The following is a 20,942-nucleotide window of genomic DNA, read 5'->3' on the forward strand; positions in this document are numbered from 1 at the left end:
TTATGAAAAATGCCTTGCATCTATGAATATTTTTAATGTTTATCCATGGCTTGCTCCCAATACAAGTTTCATCGTACTATAAAGATGCTCGTGTTGCGCGCATTTAGGCGTAAGTATGCTCTTCGTTCAGTTTCATAGTACTATGAAATTGTCCGAAAGTCAAAATTCGAACATAGGAAATTCGAGAAACTTTTGGCAGCGCCATCTGTCGTCTACTAGTGTAAATTTTCTATCATAACATTAACACCGTCTAATGTTTTGCCTTTCTTGTATATCATCGAGGTGTAAGCGTAAAGACTACATTTATTACCTTTTTGCGCGAGAAAGGCACCATCACCGCTAGGTGGATTAATCTGGGTTTTTACTACTATTATTCGGAAAAAAATCCAGGTGTTCAAACTATTGATATCTTCTATTACTTTTTGTTACTTATTTGCCATTTTACATGCGTTTATCATGAGACTAATACGAAGCTACTACTCTATATCCAGGGAAAAAGAGCAAATTTTCAATGGAAAGCAAATTTCATGAGATGGAAAATCCTATCATTATAAAATTACTAAAATTTGTTTGTTCATATTATTTTTAATTTTACGATCTTAAATACTGACCCAAGTACTAATTTTTAAGTAGGTATTAGACTACGTTCAGATTATGAGCTATATCACTTGATATAGAGCATCTTGACATCAGTGTTTGTACATCTAGTTTTCACTGGAAATAATGCATATGGCATCTCATGTCAAGATTCGCTATATCAAGTGATATAGCTCATAATCTGAACGTACTATTAATCTCAATTAAATTCAATATCATCGGATATTATCGCCTGCATTTTCGTTCTACTATGCACATCTGCCGACATGGACACCAATTTGTCCTATTTTGTGATTTTTGCGGCGCCTTTTGTGAATCATACTTTCTGAATGTAATCAACCCATAAATCAGAACAATATTCATTTTGCAAAAAAAAAAGCTATGATAAACGAAGAAAAATTACGTTGCTTTATCAACCAGCTCAATCCGGATGGATCAATTTGTCAACGCAAAAGAGTCAACTGCTGTGTCAAATGATAACAGCCACCTGATATCCATGTAAGCTCTTCATTGTGCCTCGAGAAGAAGTATAAGACCTTTGTTGATAAGGATTCGAGTTTGATGAGATGGGTGGTTACTGACTGTGTTTTCCTGTGGAAAATTCCTTCCTTTGCTTGTAATCAGCTACTGCTTTTTGCACGGTAAATATCATTATGTTCCAAGAAAGGATGTTCAAATGTTCAAATTCTTCAGATAATTTTGTGGATTAGAGGCTCAAAGTTTAATTAGATGTGTAAAACCGATGTGTTATGAAGTCGACTGCATTTTTTTGCCTGCGTTGCGGAACATTGATGCCTTGTTGATACCATCGAACTAACTAACTGGTTAGTCTCAGCAGGCAGTTAATCGTGTTGTGCTCGGAAGCGTGCGCTCGATTCTCACGTCAGTCGCAAAACTTATCGCATGAAAAAAAGTCATCAACGGTGCCAATGACCGCTGCTGGTATTGGTACATTGTCTATTGTGGTGCTTCCTTCAAAAGGTATCAAACGTAGCACGTCTTTGAATCAATGAAAATCTGATTGGCCATTGCATTCAAACTCTATTACCAAAAATTTTGTGTGTTTTGTGTCACGCTCTACCAAAATGATTCCTCAAGTTGTAGTTTTGCACACTAACGATTCCAAAACCTACTATGGCACATATGAGAAAACTTAAAGTTATCTATATTTTTTATAAGTAGATGTTCAACTAACCATCCTTCCTCATCCTTTACAAGGACGTCTCAATCAGGACAGATAATGATAATGATTAGATAATGATTAGTCCCAAGTCAATATTTCTGATAGTTTTCTATTGTCGTCCGGCAAGATGCGCAGCTACATAACAAAACAACACTGAAGGTGGTTGGGTTCGATTCCCGGTCCAGTCTAGGATATTTTCAGATTGATTATTTTCCAAAATTTCCTGGGCATATAAACCATCGTATCAATCTTATGATGTACGAATGCAAAAATGGTTACTTGGCTCAGAAACCTCGCAGATAAATACTGTGGAAGTGCTGTATCGACTTTGCCAGATGTGATGATACGAAGTAGAAAAAAGAAGAAAAAGAATATTTTCGAAACTAATTAATTTCCTACTCGCACTAATTGATATTAATGGCTGATATATAAAAATCAACCAGCTCAAGGTGCTTTAAAACGAATTAGCCGGCGCTAAACACGTTCCAATAAACACTAATTGATAATAATATCTACTATCGGAAACAGAAAAATTAACCCACGCTTGCGGCATTCCCAACAGAATTGATCCGCAAGACATTCCATCGAACATGTTTCATGAAGCAGAAAATGCGGTGCGCGTATTCAGGCCCACTTTCCCAATTTTTCGAGAATAATATATAAAGGGCTGGTCATTGTTAAGCTCTTTCAATACGGCAGACTACGGTGGGCTGGACACGTTTTTCGTATGCCGGAACAATTTCAAGCGAAGATAATATTCAGTAAAGAACCTGGAAGAGGTCATAGACTTCGTTGAAGAAGACCTGAAGCGCCTTAACTTCAGAGCGACTGGAAGAGATTGACGCAGGATCGAGTCCATTGGATGAGAATACTCCATTTGGCATAGGAGGAGCTGTAGCTTATCACGCTACATTTTAAATCGTCCAAACGCTGCTTCTTATCTCGTAAAGATGGGGTCAGCCGTCTTGGCATCTGTTTGAATAATTATTTCAAAAACCCCTCAAGAAATTCATCCAGAAATTCCTCAAACAATTACTTCGGAAATTCCTCCAGAAGCTCCTTCGGGAATTCCTCCAGGAATTCTTTTGGAAATTCCTCCATAAGTTTTTGGAGTAATTCGTAGTACCCCTTCCAAAACAAAACAGGCACGAATATCGCCTTGACCAATCGTGTTAGTTTATCTGGAAATCTGTGTTCCAGCGTTATCTGGTCTCGATCACGATCGATTTCAATGGGAATATTTACGTCATACTACAGTTAAAACCGAACTAATGCCATCTTGAAGTTGTAGAAAATCTCAATCATATTGCTAATATTCACATTACAAAAAAGTGATGATATTATGTTGCCGGAAAAATCCAAATGTGGCGAATTTTGGTTTTTCCTACCTTCCCATATACTATTTTGATACTTTGTTGAAGTTTTTCACATGTCTCTCCCCTGAAAGTTCTTACGAAATTTGTGCACTGCAGTTTGTGATTCATTTTGGTCAATTTCCAAGATAAGCCGCAGGGTACTCAGAGTTGAATACTACATGTTTCTGAAGAATCAATCATTCTAATATGCTATAAGCGTCACTTATTCGAAATGAACGATACACTGCGGAAACACGCGCTTTTGTTTGTACAAAAATCCTCAAGAAATAATAAAAAAAATGTACGGATAAACCAGAACTTAATTAAGCTAACTTTCCGCTTGATTTATGATTTACTGATAATAAATGCCACTGTGGGGTGGGGTAACCACAGCTCATTACACACATGTGATCATCCCCGGAGCATCAGGGTATTCACAATGGAAAGCGTGACAACCTTTACCGGCTGTGCATGATTGTTTCATATGGTGAGACTTTGTTTATTGCTTTGTGATGCTTCATATAATCACCTGTCATCATAAAAGCCGGTAAATTCCTTCATCAGCGACAATTACCGGCCATCATAACATCCCACTTGTCATTCCGCCTGAAGCGCCCAGAGGAACAGCCAATTCGAGGAAGATTTGTCCAATTCAGGTATATTTCGGTAGCAATGTTATCAAATTGCAGTGCATTGCCTGTTTTGCGTATCAACTACTTGGAGGTGTGTTGGCATGATAACAGTTATGCGATAGAAACATCGGATCGTCGATAAATTACGTAACGCTTTGAGGATGAGAAAGGGTTATGAATTGTGGCGATCCGTACATAACAATTTTAGATGCTTTATGCAAAAAGTATGATGGAGAAGCGGGGATTTTTTTCACTTTTATATTATTTTTTTACTAAGGTAAATTATGCAATTGAAATATCCATGCTGAAGCTTACAATAGCACGAAACCAATTACATAGATAGATAAACTGATTGATAGATAGATCAATAGATAGATTGAATTCAATGTGCCCACTGTTGTCGGTTTTTAAATATGGTAGCTTTACCGTTTTTGACTTTGTGTTCTACCTTTGGGCCCTCCTTAGCCGTGCGGTAAGACGCGCGGCTACAAAGCAAGACCATGCCGGTGGAACTCAGCCACCCGGTGCCGGTCTAGGCCATTTTCGGATTGGAAATTGTCTCGACTTCCCTGGGCATAAAAGTATCATCGTGTTAGCCTCATGATATACGAATGCAAAAATGGTAACCTGGCTTAGAAACCTCGCAGTTAATAACTGTGGAAGTGCTTAATGAACACTAAGCTGCGAGGCGGCTCTATTCCAGTGTGGGTATGTAATGCCAATAAGAAGAAGAAGAAGAAGTGTTAGACGATTTGACCGAATACCGCTTGGTTTAATAATTCAAATATGTTTGAAAATGCAATTTTCGGGTAAATATTACATGAGCTCTTTCTTCATTTTGCCTTTTTCCCTAGTTCTTCTTAGTTCATACTTTTATCCTTCCTTTTTACAATTCCCTTTTTCCTCCCTTTTCCCTTTCTTCTTCTTTGCTTCTTCTTCCTTCTTACCTTTTTTCATCGTCCTTTACTTTCTACAATATTCTATTCCTTCTTTTTGCCTTCAACCTTATTTCTTCATGTTTTTTTCTTCTTTTTCCTTCTTTCTTCATATTTGCTTTCCTTGGGGATAACCGTCTTTTCAGTCTTACAAAAACATATTTGCTTTCATCTTTCTTTCTTGTTCTTTTTCCCTTCATTATTCTTCTTCTTTTATTTTTATTTTTTTTTCACCTATCTTCAGTCTGTAGCATGGAATCAATATTCGCAACAAGCCTTTATCGGAACTCGAACACAATATGACAAGAATTATTTCTATTGCATGTTCTGATATTTCCGCATATACGATGCTATTCTCGTAATTAGAGTTAGATTCTCGAATATTTGCATAAAAGCAGAAACTACGATAGCATAAAACCGAAATTTGCTGTAGAGATAATGTAAAATGATGGGATGAAAAGTTAATTTGTAGTTGATTCTCTTTTGTCGCTTGTTTCGCAAGCGCATCAAAAAAAAAATGATTCCCTGGTCTGTAGCCTTCTTCTACACTTATCGTCTTTCTTCTACATTTTTCCTTTCTTTAAATCGCTTTCTGTGTTCACTTAGTTAAACTATTTATTTTGTAAAAAAAACATGCCTCCCCCTTTTCCCAATGACACTTCTTATAGTCGTCTCCATGGATAGAGAATATTTTTATCAAATTTGGTTAAAATCGTTCCGGAGGCTCAGAGTTTACGCAAAATTGTTAATTTAGCAAACAGTACCCGTGCACCTGAAACTCCCCGTTTTTCCGTTTAAGTTTTTTGCTATACGTTTTGTTTTGTTTTGATTAAAAATCGTTAAAATGACCAAAAAGATATCAAATTAGGCAATCGTAATCGGCGATTTCACAACATCAAAACAATTTATCGATTTGCTCTCAAGCTTTGCTCGGGTACCCTTCTCCTTAACCAAAATTGCCTTAACCTTAATCCTTAACCTTAAATTGTATACCAAATTTGGTTGAAAGCTGAACCCCATAGCTGAATTCTACATTGTCCTCGTTTTCCTAGTGACCCTCCCTCCCCATATATAATCGACCCGTTTGTATAGAGAATATTTAAACCAAATTTGATTGAAATCGGTCGTGAGGGTGGAAGCTAGACTGAATTGTTTTCTAAAGAGAACCATAAAGCTGCCACCCTCTACTTTTCCAAATAATCCTCCGACTCCTTTGTTTTTTAACAATTAAACCAAAAACAAAACCAAAAAACTTCAATTGAATTGATTTTAGGATTTATTGAGTGCTCGAGTTGGGTTCGCGCAATTGGGGGACTATCATGAACTGGCACGCCATCACGAGGGGTTCAAAATAGATCATCTCGGTCTCATCGAGCACTCGTTGTGCTCTGCCTTGAGCAAGAGTATCTTCAGTGATTATTTATTTTTTCTCATCCCACCTAAGCGACTCCAGCAAATCACATGACATCAATGCATAAATCCAGCTCAACTTTTGGGCAAGGGACCCACGTAATCCATGACCATTATTTGCCACGGATGATCTGCGATCTTCTGCATTCCCATTACCGGTATGGTAGGAACGTACGACGGTTTACATTCCTTACAAACTTCGCACTTTCGGATCAAATTTTTGATCTACTACGTATTTCCATAGTTGGTTATACTCGAGCTGAAAGTCCGCATATTGATCCGGATCATCCGGAACCTTCTGTATAAGTTCATTGTATAAATTCTTGGAGGAAGATGCAGATACTGCGTGAAAGTGCATCAGGCACTGTATTGTCGAAGGTGAATTATAGCCATATCCAGAGGTTTAAGGTCTAAACTCCAACGACTCAATCTGAATGCAGGTTGCCACTTGTTATTCCGAATATATTGCAGCACCGACGCGTCTGTGATCAACGTGAAGTGCGATCCCTCTATATATCCTCGGAACTTATCTATCGCGAGAAGCGCCGATTCCTTCTCCGAGGTGGAATAGTTTTGTTGGGCGAGGTTCAATTTCTGTGAATAAAAACTGATTACCAAGTTTCTCCGAACCGTCTTGGAGCTGGGTCAATGCCCCTGCCAAAGCACGATCGAAATCCGGATTCGAGAGGATGGGGTAATGATCAACCGTTCTTTGATCGTTCAAAAGGCTTGTTCGGCTTCTTTAGTCCATCTGACTGCCTTTGATTTTCCGGATAAGAGATCCAAAATCGGAGCTGGGATGATGCCAAAATCAGCAATAAACCTCCTAATTTACCATCCCAAGAAATCGACGAATTTGTCGGATTGTCTTAAAAGGTTCAACATCTTAGATGGCCTGCACCTTGGAGGGATCAAACTTCAGATACAGACTGTCGCAGGACAGAAGATACCCCAAGAATGAGACTTCGGAGCGGCAGGACAGCGACTTTTGAATATTTATGGACAAGGTCGCCTCACGCAGCCCGTTAGCTAACTCTTCGAGAAGCCTTACGTGCTCTTCAAAAGTTTCACTCGCTACGACAATTTCGTCAAAGTAGACAAATATTTGAGGCTCTAGGCCATCCGAACCGAGGATTTTATCCTTCAGCCTGGATAAAGTAGCTAGACTATTGGTTAGGCCAAAGGGGAGGCGAGTGTTTTGAAACACCCCTCCCTTAGATGCAAAAAACAGTTAATGGCTTCGACTTGTCACATAACGGTATCTGAAGCAATGCATCCTTCAGATCAATGGTACTCAGAAAGCGCGTTCTCCCTAACCTGCCCAATATTCTCCCTACATGTGCGTTTTGTGCGAGCGTTTAACTTACGCGCATCTAGGCATAAACGAATCTATATCTGGTAGGATGTAGGATTTAAGCCATTGTTAACGCACCAGCTCCAAATCCAAATCCGCCGCCGCGTGGATCGTAGTTTCGACCGTAGCATCATTTGCAGTAGATTTCTCCGTTTGAACCATCGTTGGTCGGGCCCAACAGTCGAAAGTCGGCAGTCGAAACAGCTGAAACACCGCTTGCGCCATACATAACAGGTTCTTGCTAAGCATATTTTAAGCTTCATATACGGTGCATCCACATCCACACCGGCGGCAGCCCTAACATTACTTGGCATTCGGACCATTCATTGGGTTACACTCAGTATGGAACGGACTCTCCTGCACTTCAGTGTACACCAGAGTGGGAGTGTGTCCAAATCCGAATCCCTTAGGTCCGAACAGTTTTCCATAGCATGCACGGCAGTGGATTTCCTTGTCTGGTCTATCACAGGTCCAGTGGTCGATGACACTCGTTGCAGTTGAAGCACTTCTTGGGCCACATGGTGCCCTTAGCTAGCTGTTGTTTTGCAGTGAACACTATTCCACCGCAACGTGGACAACCTTTACCAGCCGGAGCCTTGATGCTGGTCGTATCGATGGCTTTTAGGAGGCCAACTGCTCCCCTGTCATGCAATCGGTCTGTAAAAATCCGGATCTGCCGGGGAATCCATGGCCATAGTCTTGCCATAGCAGGCGATGATCAAATCCAGTGTTCTAGTGCAATCACGGCATTTGTAGCTCTTACGGAGTCGTGTTTCTCCAGTAAGCGGATCGGCCAGTCGCCGTAATTTTGTTCTGCTTTGCGCGGGTGAAATTTATCAGAAAGAGAAAATTTAGTTTGCATCGAGTTGTGTAGTGCGGTCGAAAATTAAAATAATTAGCGTTCATTCGTTTTATTGATGTTTTAAATCAAAATACACACTATACACCGCAGACTGTTTACCAAAACGATCCCTGCCACTCCCTACCCATATATCCAACATCCCAGTGATTTCTCGTGGAAGTGCAGATGACTCGTCGGCTTCTATCAAAGCGAGTATCACTTCAACAGTTTCCTACCTATTCCTCAATTGACCCGCATTCGGACACGGCCGGCGCTGGTACTGCTTATTTTTGGGTCACCAGTTCTTAAACATTGAAGATGATGTTAGTCCCAAACTTCATCTGTTGGTTCTCTGTGTATGTACAGCTCACCTGGCAATAACGGAGTAGCAACCGTGGGCGGTCAAACATGCTCATGCTCATGCTCAATCACGGCATTTGTAGCACTTACGATGCCACTCGCGTCCCTTAGACAAGACCATTTCTGCAGCGAATACTACAACACCGCAACGTGGACAGCCTTGTCCGATGGCCGATGGTTTCGGTGTAAACTCACTGGAGAGATCGTTACTGTCGCTCTGCAGAGCTCCACCACCTTGGCCGTAGCCGTAACCCTTGGGGCCAAACCTCTTGCCGTAGCACACTCGGCAGTAGACTTCGCGATTAGGACCCTCGCAGCAGTTCACCGAGTCCAGGTTCTTCTTACAGTTGCCGCACTTGAAGCATCTCTTATGGTCCTTCAGTTTGGAACCGGAGTCCATAGACAGGCAACCGGCACCACCACCGAAGCCGTATTCCTTTGCAGTACATCTCGTTCTCGTGCTCTGCGCTATTTGTCGAGTCCAGCATCTTACCGCACATTCCTTATTGAATTCCCGTACGTCGACGGTGGAATTGATTATGGGAGGAGATTCGGACACTGCTTTACACGTTGGTTTTTTGCCTTCGAAGGGTTCACTTCACCTTTACACGCACTCGCGAGGTTGCGCTTCCGCAATTGCGCCAATGAATTGGTTAATTACTGTTAGCAAAATTTGCTACTAGTTTACTGGGGACTTACTTAATTTTCCTGGGGCAATGTCCAACGCGTTTTTAAACTTCTTGATAAGGATAGCCAATCCCTGCGCACATTTATCAGTTGAGAGTTCAAGCCACAAGAACTTCGATGGGCCGTTTTATTATCTCCCTCGCCTCCTATCTTTTTTTGCGTATACTCTACCCGGACAGTTTTGCTACCTGTTACGCGTAGCTATCGTGGAGAAAGAACCCAGTGACGGTGTATCAAGAGGGCAAATTTTATAATGGATTTTATGGATAAAAATAAACGTTTGAATAATTTTAATGCTATGGGACATGACACATGTTACAGCATTTCCCCAGGGAGTATTATTAACCATCCTGCAAAGGTCTTCAAAGCATGCTCGTTTACTACGCTTAGTCTCGAAATTCAGATTACTACTACCCACCTTGATGATCTACCGTCGTTCTGTTCGGTCGTTATCTGACCTTGCATGTCGCAGCTTGGCCTTTGGAGGTTCATATCATTCTTCGAGGTTCATATAAGCTGCAGAAATAAACTCCATTGGCTTACGCTATGACGAAGCCAATGTCATTTGGAAGCGAGAAAATTTCCTGGATAGGGTTCCAACTGCAAGTATAACTATATTGCCCCCACGTTGGACTTATCTGCGATCCAACTGCTAGGGAATCAATTTTTCTTAGATGAGCATGCGAAACAAGCGACAAAAGAGAACCAATGACAAAGCTTTGTTTTTGTCGGAGATAGTAATGACAAAGATCCGAGAAATTTTGTCAGCAACAAAAAAGAAGACAATTTGGTTGCTAACTTTTCATACCGTTATTTTGCACTATCTGTAAAGCAAATTTCGGTTTTATGCTGTCATAGTTTCTGCTTTTATGGAAATATTCGAGAATCTAACTATGATTACAAAATCAGCATCGTATTCTCTGAAATATCAGAGCATGCGAGGCAAATGATTCTGTGTTAGGGTATTGTGTTAGGGTTCTGATAAAGGCTTTTTGTGAGGTGCTTTTGTTAGTAACAAACTCTGTTGACGACAAAGGGTATATTGTAAGGCGTTGCTCGAATATTGATTCTCTGCCAACTTCCGTTCCCGGTAGGGTTGTAGTACGAATCGGAGAACAAGACTTCATCCGTCCTTCATTCCACGACTGACTGGTTGCTGCAGCAGCTGTTGAGTTGCCTCGCAATGATTTAAGTTCGTCACTCGTCTAATACCTGCACAGTGGGGTGTTTGTTGTCTACGCCATCGACGTAGAACAAGCACCTCGGGACGGTCTGACAAGTGTTTATATTGCGGCTTTTATCAACACACCTCCGACAGAGCTTACTAAGGTCAGGTCACTTGCAAGTATGTGTCTTATAACCGTAGCCGAATCACTTGAAACAGACCCGAAGTTGTTAGTAAAAGCTCTTCTGCGCATCATCCCGCTTCATAACTCCTTCTCATCAGTAAGGAAGCGTATTATGCATTCCGTCTTCTCACTTCTCACTCACAATGTATGTACAACTTTGACTCCATCGTTTGACGAGATCTTTCAGATAAAGTATGAACCATCTGTGTACACTGACTTCAAAACCACCCGTTCTCCTTCGCAACTAAATAAAACGGGCCTGTGGGCCTGGGTTCAATTCCAGTAGGCGCCGTTGGATTTTTTTAAGACCAAAAATGTCTAGCCACGCTTCCTCTTCTATAAGAAGTAGGTCTTTATAGCACTGGTAATTGTCACCCGTGAAAAAAAGATTTGTTCTTCCTTGAATAAACCATTGGTTTTCAGAAAAAGTGGCAAATAAACCATTTTTTTTTTCAAGATTTCAATTTTGTATTTTTTGATTACTCTCAAATTTTGAATATACATCATTTATGGCCAAAAAACATTATCTGCATCATTGGTTTGTCATTTTAACTCTGGTGTAACTTTTGACAAGGGCCTAAGCAAAAACCCTTTGAAAACGTTCAAAAAAATATAACTTGAAAACGACTTGTTCGATCATTCTTGTGTCTTTGGCAAAGTTTTGGTTAATCAATGGGGCTATGTGAACAAAATATACACTGTGAAAAAAAATTGTTCAAACATTGAAAATAAAACTTAAAATCGATTTTCTTAAAAACGAATTTCTCAACATTTTTATTTTTTTTGGAATGTTGTAGTAGATAATATATGTATTATTTTGCACTATGGGTCATGATGGAGAAATGATAGACAAATAAGTTATATTTTTTTTAAATAAGTTAATTTTTCAAAAATGGTTGAATAGTAGTTTGTGCAACAAGTTGCAAAAAGATTCAACACGAGTTGTACGTTCATTCAACGAGGCTTGTCGAGTTGGATAAATACTATGAGTGCTGGAAAAATCAAGTTTTGCAACGATTTGCACACGCTATTTTTTGCAATGACGAAAAATGGCGAAATATGATAAATCTGTACCAAAATTGTACAGTTTAATTTACTCCACATGATCATTCTTGCCAATAAATTATGTTACAATCAGATCCCATGTTGTGCCACATTGCATAATTCGATTAGTTGTAAAGCGATAGATGTACTTGCCTTTGGAAATTTTTGGTGTCATGTCCATCAAACTATTTAATTTACTACGCGACGCAGAGAATACACTATTTGAACACTTACCCAAGCTAATTCAGCAAAATGTAGTCATGTAACTACTGTTCCGATGTTATTTTTCATTATAGCACCAAAATAAGTGTTATAATGAATACATATTATGCAACCCATTTGAATTGCATAATGTTCATTAAAGCACCCATTTCGTTGGTATGGAAAAGTAGGCCGTTTTATCACTCAAAGGCGAACTGTAAAACAGATAGTATGATCAGGAATTGCAAAAAATATTATTTTTACGTTTTTATCAATTCGATTTTATTAAAGTACATTGAATTTCCAATGGAAAAGGTTTACATCAATTTTTTTCTAAGAGTAGCCGTTTCTGAGATACAACGGTTTGAAGATAAAGTACACCGATTTTTTAAATTTCTGGTCTTTTTCGAATGTTTTTCCAATCTATTTAACATAAAATCAAATTTTACTGCTATCGTCGGAGCAGTGGTTGGTCATTTGCATGGTGTCATTATATGTAAAAAAAATACTTTGTAAAAACTAAATATTTTCTTTTTTAAAACACACTCTCAAAGTCATATTTTTTATGAAAGAATGAGTCAACCATACTTAAATTTATGTTATAGCGGAATATTGAAAAAATAGTTTTTGAGAAAATCGATTTTTAAGTTTCATTTTCAATGTTTGACCTTTTTTTCACATTGTATATTTTTTTACATAGCCCCATTGATTACCAAACTTTGCCAAAGAGACCATAATAATCGGACAAGCCGTTTTCAAGTTATATTTTTTTAACGTATTCAAGGTGTTTTTGCTTAGGCCCTTGTCAAAAGTTACACCAGAGTTGATGCAGATAATGTTTTTTGCCATAAAGGATGTATATTCTAAATTTCAGGGTAATCAAAAAATACAAATATAAATCGACCTTCGATTTCACAGAGAATTGCTCATATTTCTTACTAATATCTCTAGACACATAATTCATAACATTGGTTGGTTGAGTTGCAAAAAATTACAAATTTGAATTTATTATTCGAAGTTTTTGAGAAAATGTCTCTTGTAAAATTTACCCAAAGTGACATGTGCCACATTCGTTGGCACTGGTTTTTTCATTCATTATCATTTTCATTTTTCCCCAAGTACTCACAAAGTTAACGACTGTGCCTTCTGTTTGACAAACGTCCTTGTAATATGCATTTTTTTCTTGTCAAATGGTGAGCCATCTACTTTGTACGATACCTACTTAAAATTGAGCACGCGCACGCGGGGGACTCCCCGCTGGAAGAAAGAAACTTCCCACTTGCAGATCATCAAACCGTACCAATATGGAATTCGGAAACCCCCTGTCATTTCTTTTTTCATGACAATTACGTCCTCTATGGTTTATCGAGGGCAGTAAAATCCTCATTCACGGCAATGACAACTGGTTACTTACCAGCATACTAATTTGGCTAAGAATAAAAATAACCTGGCGTAGACTCCCACCTGGGATTTTTACTGAGCGAAAGAACCATAAGTTAAGGAACGACTCACACATTACGTAGCGAGAATGGATTCTATTAATTTTTTTTGCAATAAAATATTAACAAATAAATAAATTACATAATTAAGGCATTCTGTAAACAGTTTTGAATGACATATTGTTTCCGCTGACGTGATTGGTTCGGATTAAACTTGCGGAATTAACACGCAAGAGTACACTGCCCATGGGGTGCCAATTGATAACCGTCACGCGACACCTGCGAACAGTCAGGTCTCGCACATCACGCCTTACAGGCATGTGTTGTAGTATTTAAGCTCTGCGCATCTGTACACGCGAATTTGAATCTGTCTAGAATTATGACAAAATGTGGGTCATATTCCGTAAAACCGTGATTACCGTCAGTAATGCATTTGAGGAGAACAACACTTTTTTTGGCGAACGAAGATGCCGCCTTGTTGTCCATATCCGTGTCCTGACAGTTTACTCGGAACGTATGAATACCAGGTAAACAGGAGTAGAAGTGGTTCCGGATTAGCATTGTACAGGAACCCGTTTAGAAGTGAACCGCGATGTTGGAGGCCCAAGTGTACGCTTAGCGTAGTAACCTAAAAAGAAGTAGAATATGTTCTTCTCAGCGATATGAGGATTATTTTTTTGTTTTGCTTCATATCTGGTTGCCTCGGGTTTATGCAATTTATTTGATATGATATTAATTTATTGGATACCTTTTAAAGCAACGGTTTATATCATTCAAATGGTTTTATGGTTTAGAAGATAAGATTACATTTGGATATTGTGAATGTTCATAAGCCCTTATTCAGTCAGGTGTTGCTAACCATTCATTACAATGTCGGTCTTTATTTCGATACTGTTTCTAATTTACTAAAGCAGCAAGCATGATGGACAGTATCGTAGAAACCATTTAATGAAATCTGGATCCTTCATAAGAACCGAAGTATCGTTTTCATTCATTTTCGCGTTTCACATTGTTATACTCAATGTGTTTGATCCGCAATAACCGATTAAACCCATTTATTATGAAAACCAATTAAATAATTATTATTTTGATAAATAGGTCTGAATGAAAAGTATTTGTCTATTATTTTTATTTACAACGACAATAAGGATAAAATAACTGGTTGTTGTTAGATAATATTCCCTTCACCGTCGTGAATATGCCATAGGAAGTTTTGCAGCGGAGAATATCTTCACATTCTCAGTATTTACGTATAGAGTCACGTTATCTGGCTAGCGGCACTCATTGAAACCAAACAAAAATGTCACGTTCTAGTTTACATATATGTACGTCACATCGGTCAATACTCATTATGGCTGCAAATCACATCCACTTCAGATCCAGTCAACCACTTGGTGTAAAAATTCCCGCTCGTACTTATTTCCTTTTACAGCACACAATTGCCTAATTATTTTAGCGAGAAGATGCCTAGAGGAAGGGTAATTAATATCCTCTGTACTATCATCCCAACAATCGGTTACCGATACGGTCACGTTTTAGAAATCTGTATTCGGAAATTGTTTCACATCTTCGTTCTGAGTATATTTTTACGACTGTTAGTAACTTAGTGATTACTCATCAAGTCGGGTCTGCTACTCGAACTACCGGAAGAGTCCTCTCATTCTACGTGATCACTCGTTAGACATCTTGTGGGGTGGCGACGATCATTTGTAATATTTTTTATTGCTGATGGCGGTAGTACATGTCCATATATTGTCATTCTGTTCTAAAAACATTCTCAACATTTTCTGATATTAACTACCGTCAAAATTACGAATTTGAAATCTACGTATGAAACAATAAAAAACAAGAAGGTTGTAGCGGAGTGTCATTGCAGCTTCACTTTATTGCAAGGTAGAACGTACCAACCTACCGCACTTTGTACACTGGAGTGTGGACCTCTCCTGACTAAAACTATCCACTTGGGCTTAACCACATTGTGGGAACCACATTTCAGTATTACTTCTAGAGTAGCTAATTAGTACATTTAGCACCCTTTCTAAAATGGTAAAATTTATCCTACCTCCCTTCGGCAGTCTACTTAGTGTTTGATCCCATATTTTTGCCAAATTAACGCAACGATTCCTTAAGGCCTTCGGGTCCAAAATACCTGTATAAATATAAGTCACACATTCAAAAGATTTTGTAAATGTATATTGTAATGAAAATTGTAACCCTTTGGTTGGGTGTAGTTGGCCATTATGGGTTGAAATTTGGTCAGTGGAGCATTCGCGTACTGCCACATGAGCTTACAAGTCAGTCCACTGTTATTAGGTCACGGGTGGGTTTTAGTCGATTAAGACCTTCATCATGAATGAAACGAAAAAAATCACAAAAAAATCAAAGAAAATTCAGGTAGTATTTAAAAAGCTGTGAAAGTTCAAGTTAACCGAGAAATTAATGAATACCAACCGTGTAAAAAAAATATTGGGATAAACAGATTGTTTTCAAATATATTTGGTCTCTTCATTTCGAATGAGTTCTGATTAGCTTTAATTAGTGCGACCACGCGAAACAGTAAATAATTACTTCCGACAAACATTCTGAGAAAAGCAAAAACATAGTTATCGCAGTGGTTCTTATACACCCAACCAGTGATTGTTAGATTTTCTAACAATTCTGTATAAAAACCTGTACCAGAAATGGGCATATGCGAAAATGCTAGACTCTTATACAAATATTGTATGAGACTTTACAATTTTGCAAGCTTCTTTTACAATATTTATTTGTGAGCTTACATTTGTTGTATAAGAATCTAATAATTTCGCATATGCCCAATATTTATACAGGTTTTGATAAGTTCTTATACAATATTGTTAGTAAATCTAAAAGCTACTGGTTGGGTGTAGTAATCGAAATCACAGAATGCTCAAAGTTGTTGAGTTGTGTAGTTGTGAAAAAATCAAAAGAACAGGCAGAGATGCATTTTGAAAACGAGAACGCGACCCCTTTGAGAGAAAGTTCATAAATATTATAAATAAATTAAAAAAAAAATGCACATTATCGCTGGAGATAATGATTTTGAATGTACTGTAAAATTTTGGAATCGATCGGGAAAGATTTGTTCGAGTTATGTTTCCGGCAGGCGCAAAAAACCCATAAACGGGAATATGGTTTCGAACCGTTTTAAATTTTCCCAACTTTATTGTTTTTTTTTGCATTAAAATACAGTTTTTATAGAATTTCAATTAGGGTCAGACGGTATAATATCCTCCCCCTAGAGCAATACTTAAATAACTTATTGCTTTTCAACGCAATTTGTGCAAACTTTGTGTTATTTTGTAGTCCAAAAAATCGTAAATTCATTGTCGGTTAGTAGTCATTTGAAAATGTTACAGAGAAAATGTAATTAATCTTTTTTGAAGTCGTGGAAAAAATGATTCATTTCTTTCATGGAACAAATACAGTCCCCATAAAAAGGTACGAGTGTTATGGATCCAAGACTTGACGTTTTATCAATATATTTGTCAATTTTATCAATATATTTGCGGGGCATATGACTGTTATTTATCTGAATTAGAGAAGGATACATACAGTACTGATTTGTGGTTTAACGAAATCGATAAGCCTGCATGATTCATAGGACGCTGAAAGTAGAAAGCTTTTTGAAAATCTGCAGCGTATTTTCTGTGATATCTCTTATACACTTGCTAATCCAGAACAAATCCTAATGACTATAAATATCAGTGTTATGCGTCACAATGCGTTGCATTGCAAATTATTTGAGAATCATGCCGTCAAATTGTTACAACAGTAGTCGAGAGGATCAACTCTCTAACCAATTGTTAAATAGATTTATAGAAAATCCAATAAAAGGTGGTGGAAATTGCCAATCAAATTCTGTTTCATACAGATTAGTAGGAGATGAAAATGTAGCAAAGATGAAGTTTTGATCTAAGCGCAATAAAATATCGAACTGTAATAAAGATGTTCTATTATGTTTTAAAAATTTGTTTATTGGATGGAATTAATTATTTACTTACTCAAACTCAGGCCGGAGTGGCATTTGCAGTACACAAAAAAACCGTCTCCATTCAGTTCGGTCCATGGCTGGACGTTACCAACCTTCTAAAAAGGCTAAACGTAATAGCGTTGATCAAAGACATAAAGTTTTCATTATTAGGGTTCAAGAAGTTATGGCCAAAATATTGTTTTTCATGCCCAAAATACACTAAAAAATACTCCTTCATATTTTATTAGTATTTTTTTGCGCGGCACCAACAGAAAGGCACCAACATCGCTAGGTGGATTATTCAGGGGTTTTTTTCACAGTTTTAATTCTCATAGAAGCTACCACAAAGTTACATACATTGGTAAATTGCAGAAATATCCCTGTTTTTCTCCGCTCTTTTAAAATGCCTGCATTCTTGAAAGACGGAAAACGTGGATCCATTTCTCCCTGGGTTAGACAGAGGACGGGCTAAGGATTGCGCTGCATATTTTGGTACTGTTGGGTTTGAGGTTTTTCATCATTTTAAGGGCAATTGACATGTAACAAATAACAAAAATAAAATAATTCACGTTCTCTCATGGTACCCTAAGAGAGACGGTGGGCACCACCTCCACTATGGGATGTGACGAGGTTTCATATGAGATTTTGGTCCATCAGTCAAATCCCGCATACTTTCATTGCGTATTGCGCATTTTGTCTATAGCATAAGGCTGGTAGCGATGAATGCCGTTCAAAATAGTGACTTTAGTGACCAACGATGACGAAAAAGTGACCAAATAGTGACTTTCAATTGCAGAAAAAGTGACCAAATAGTGACTTTTGTATGAAGTTTTTAACCAGAGATAGAGATACAAGTTGCATTAGCATTGTTATGATATAATTCGTAGATTGCAAACTTGTGTTTTATTTTTGAGATCCTTAGAATGCTATCAGGAATCAAGAAAAGAACAAGGCAAGAACAACAAAAGTGTGAAGATTACTGCTACTGGCCACGCCCATCTTCACCGTAGGAAGGGAGAGGATAGAAGCAAGAGGCCAGTGACTACATAACTCTCATAAGTACCACGAAGTTGGCTATTGAGAATGGTATTCGTTAGATCAGCCAGAAGCTAGCAAGTTGACCATGGTATCATATTAAGTAGCACACCACGAGAAGGTATCTACCCAGCGTCACGGAAAAAGGGAGTGAATTACAAGTTGTTACACAAAACTATGTTAATAATTCATTACACCATTTGTTGTTTAATATGAGCTCGAAGTTTTCTGTATAACAGCAAAATAATGATATAAAATGATCTTATTGATTCCTAGACGGTGAACTATATGGACTCACAAGGGTATATAAAGTAATTAAAATAATGAAGAAATTTTAAAAATACGAATTTACCTGTTATTAAACTAGGGTTTAATAACACATTTAAAAGAAATTTTTGAGATTTTGAGCTCGTCGTGGCATTCTGAGGAAAATTTTTAAAATCAAATAGAACCATGGCCTCTTATTAGAAAATCCAGAAATTCTAATAAACTATTACCCCTAAATAGCAGACTTCAGTATTAGAGTTAGTCAAAAATGGGTGGTCAAATATTCTAAAATCTTTTAAATCTAATTAGTTTGTAGTTTTATTTTAGATTTAAAAACTCCGATCTCCACACTAGTATTTGGGTATCTATTCTTCATTGGTAATGATTTTTTTTTCTAAAAATATGATATTTGAAAAATCAATTAAAATTTTTTGAATTACCATGATCCTTTTTAAGGCGATTTTATTCGCGAGCTTTTTTCATACGCACATGTTCTTTACAAATCCTACCGGAGTTAGGAGCACTAAATTACAGTAAAAATTAATACCCTTGTTAGCAAAAATGAGCAGCGTCGTTTTATTTTGTTTGTCTTTTCGATGAAGCATAATCAAGCATTTTTTTTCATTCACGGCTTCCTGCATGGTCAAAACGCCATCTAGCCTGATGGCTTGTGCCAGAATTACTTCTGAATTAACTTGCTCTATAATTCCTTTTTCGAGACTTATCCTGAAATGTCGAAAGGCGGATTTAACAATCATAAACAGATTTAACAATCATAATGTACTTCCTGTCATCGACGCCCTTATCGCTGAGAAAAATCAAACATCATTGTCATGTGATGAAACTGAGGCTGTTCACTAACTCTGTCACCGGAGGGTATAACCGCTCATGAACAGACGTCATTCTGGTTCCAATACTCTTTAATTATATACTCTATACTGGAGATAAACCTTTCGAGTTTTAACAAATTACATTCGTGAATAAAAAGATCATAGTTGACATGAATCGGAAAAAACCTCACGATGTTCACAACACACTTGGAACTTCTTTGGAGCATAATTCCCAAATTTTATATATTGCCTTCTACGCATAGTTGTCCCAACTCGAGCCGCAATTTGTCCCACTGAAAAATGATGGTATTATCTAACGATAATGTAGGCTGGAAAACGAAAAGTGTGATCCATCTAATATTCCAAAAAAGTGTTTTCTACGCTCATTAGATTCCAAAAATATTGGAAAACTTTCAAATTTATTCGATTTTAAAATTAGTGGGACAAATTGACTCATTAATAATATGGGACAATTATGCGTAAAACGGCAGAATAGAAGGTACAAATGATTTTTATTTTTATTCTTTTACAATAGGCAATGCAAAAATAGTGACTTTAGTGACCATTTTCCGAAAAATAGTGACTTTAGTGACTTTTGGATGCAAATAGTGACTTTTTAGTGACTAGACTCAAAATAGTGACCAAGTCACTAAAAAGTGACTCGCTACCAGGCCTGATAGCAATTAGTTTGTTGTATTCATAGCTGACCTTTTCTGTATGATTCTTATCCTATTTGGACTCCATGCATCAATTAGTTCCATTTGGCATCAACGATTCGATGTCTGTGTCTGGAGCAAACTTGGGACAAATCACTTCTAAACATTTTATTGCCTACCTTGAGGCTTTCTTCTAGGATTCAGACACATAATCAACATACAAAACAGACACAATCTAAAACAAATAATACAGACTCGATCGACTATTAACTATTTTTCGAAAAAGATAAAACAAACCGTAACCGCTTTTTGTACGAGAAAATCGAAATGATTAATTCTAGAAGTGTTGTAAAACCGAAAATTCCGCCCAATTTGTCACATACAAAATGTTAATGTTAATCACAAGGCATACACTTTACTAACTCAGGAATAGGGGTATGCGCCGTCGCCGCCGATATTTTTGCATCAGTGTCACGTATCGCTGACCAAAATTTGCCACATTATTAATTTAAATTTCAGCGGAATTTGGAAACAAGTTGCTAAAGTTTCCCGTTAAATCTGGCGTGATAATAATCAAGTGATTTAGCGATACAAAATGATTGTTTATAACTTGCTTATCCGGAGACTCAATTATCCGGCGACTTGATTATTCGGGGTTCGATTATCCGGAATTTTAGACTCGATTACCCGGAGTTCTTTTTTCTTAGAATTTATTTTATTTTATTAATTTCTTTTTTTTTTGTTTGACTATTATCGGCTCTTTCAGTCTTATAAAG

The 20,942-nt window shown here is 37.7% G+C and overlaps 1 protein-coding gene and 1 pseudogene across 9 annotated transcripts in view; one reads left to right on the top strand and one right to left on the bottom strand.

Moving 5' to 3' along the window:
• LOC134205632 (solute carrier family 41 member 1) overlaps window positions 1-20,942 on the top strand; it is a 282,172-nt gene that overhangs the window by 144,714 nt on the left and 116,516 nt on the right. The window lies entirely within an intron of this gene.
• LOC134218480 (muscle LIM protein Mlp84B-like) lies at window positions 6,999-9,167 on the bottom strand (annotated as a pseudogene).

This window comes from Armigeres subalbatus, chromosome 1 (genome assembly GCF_024139115.2).
Source record: "Armigeres subalbatus isolate Guangzhou_Male chromosome 1, GZ_Asu_2, whole genome shotgun sequence".
Classification (NCBI taxonomy): domain Eukaryota; kingdom Metazoa; phylum Arthropoda; class Insecta; order Diptera; family Culicidae; genus Armigeres; species Armigeres subalbatus.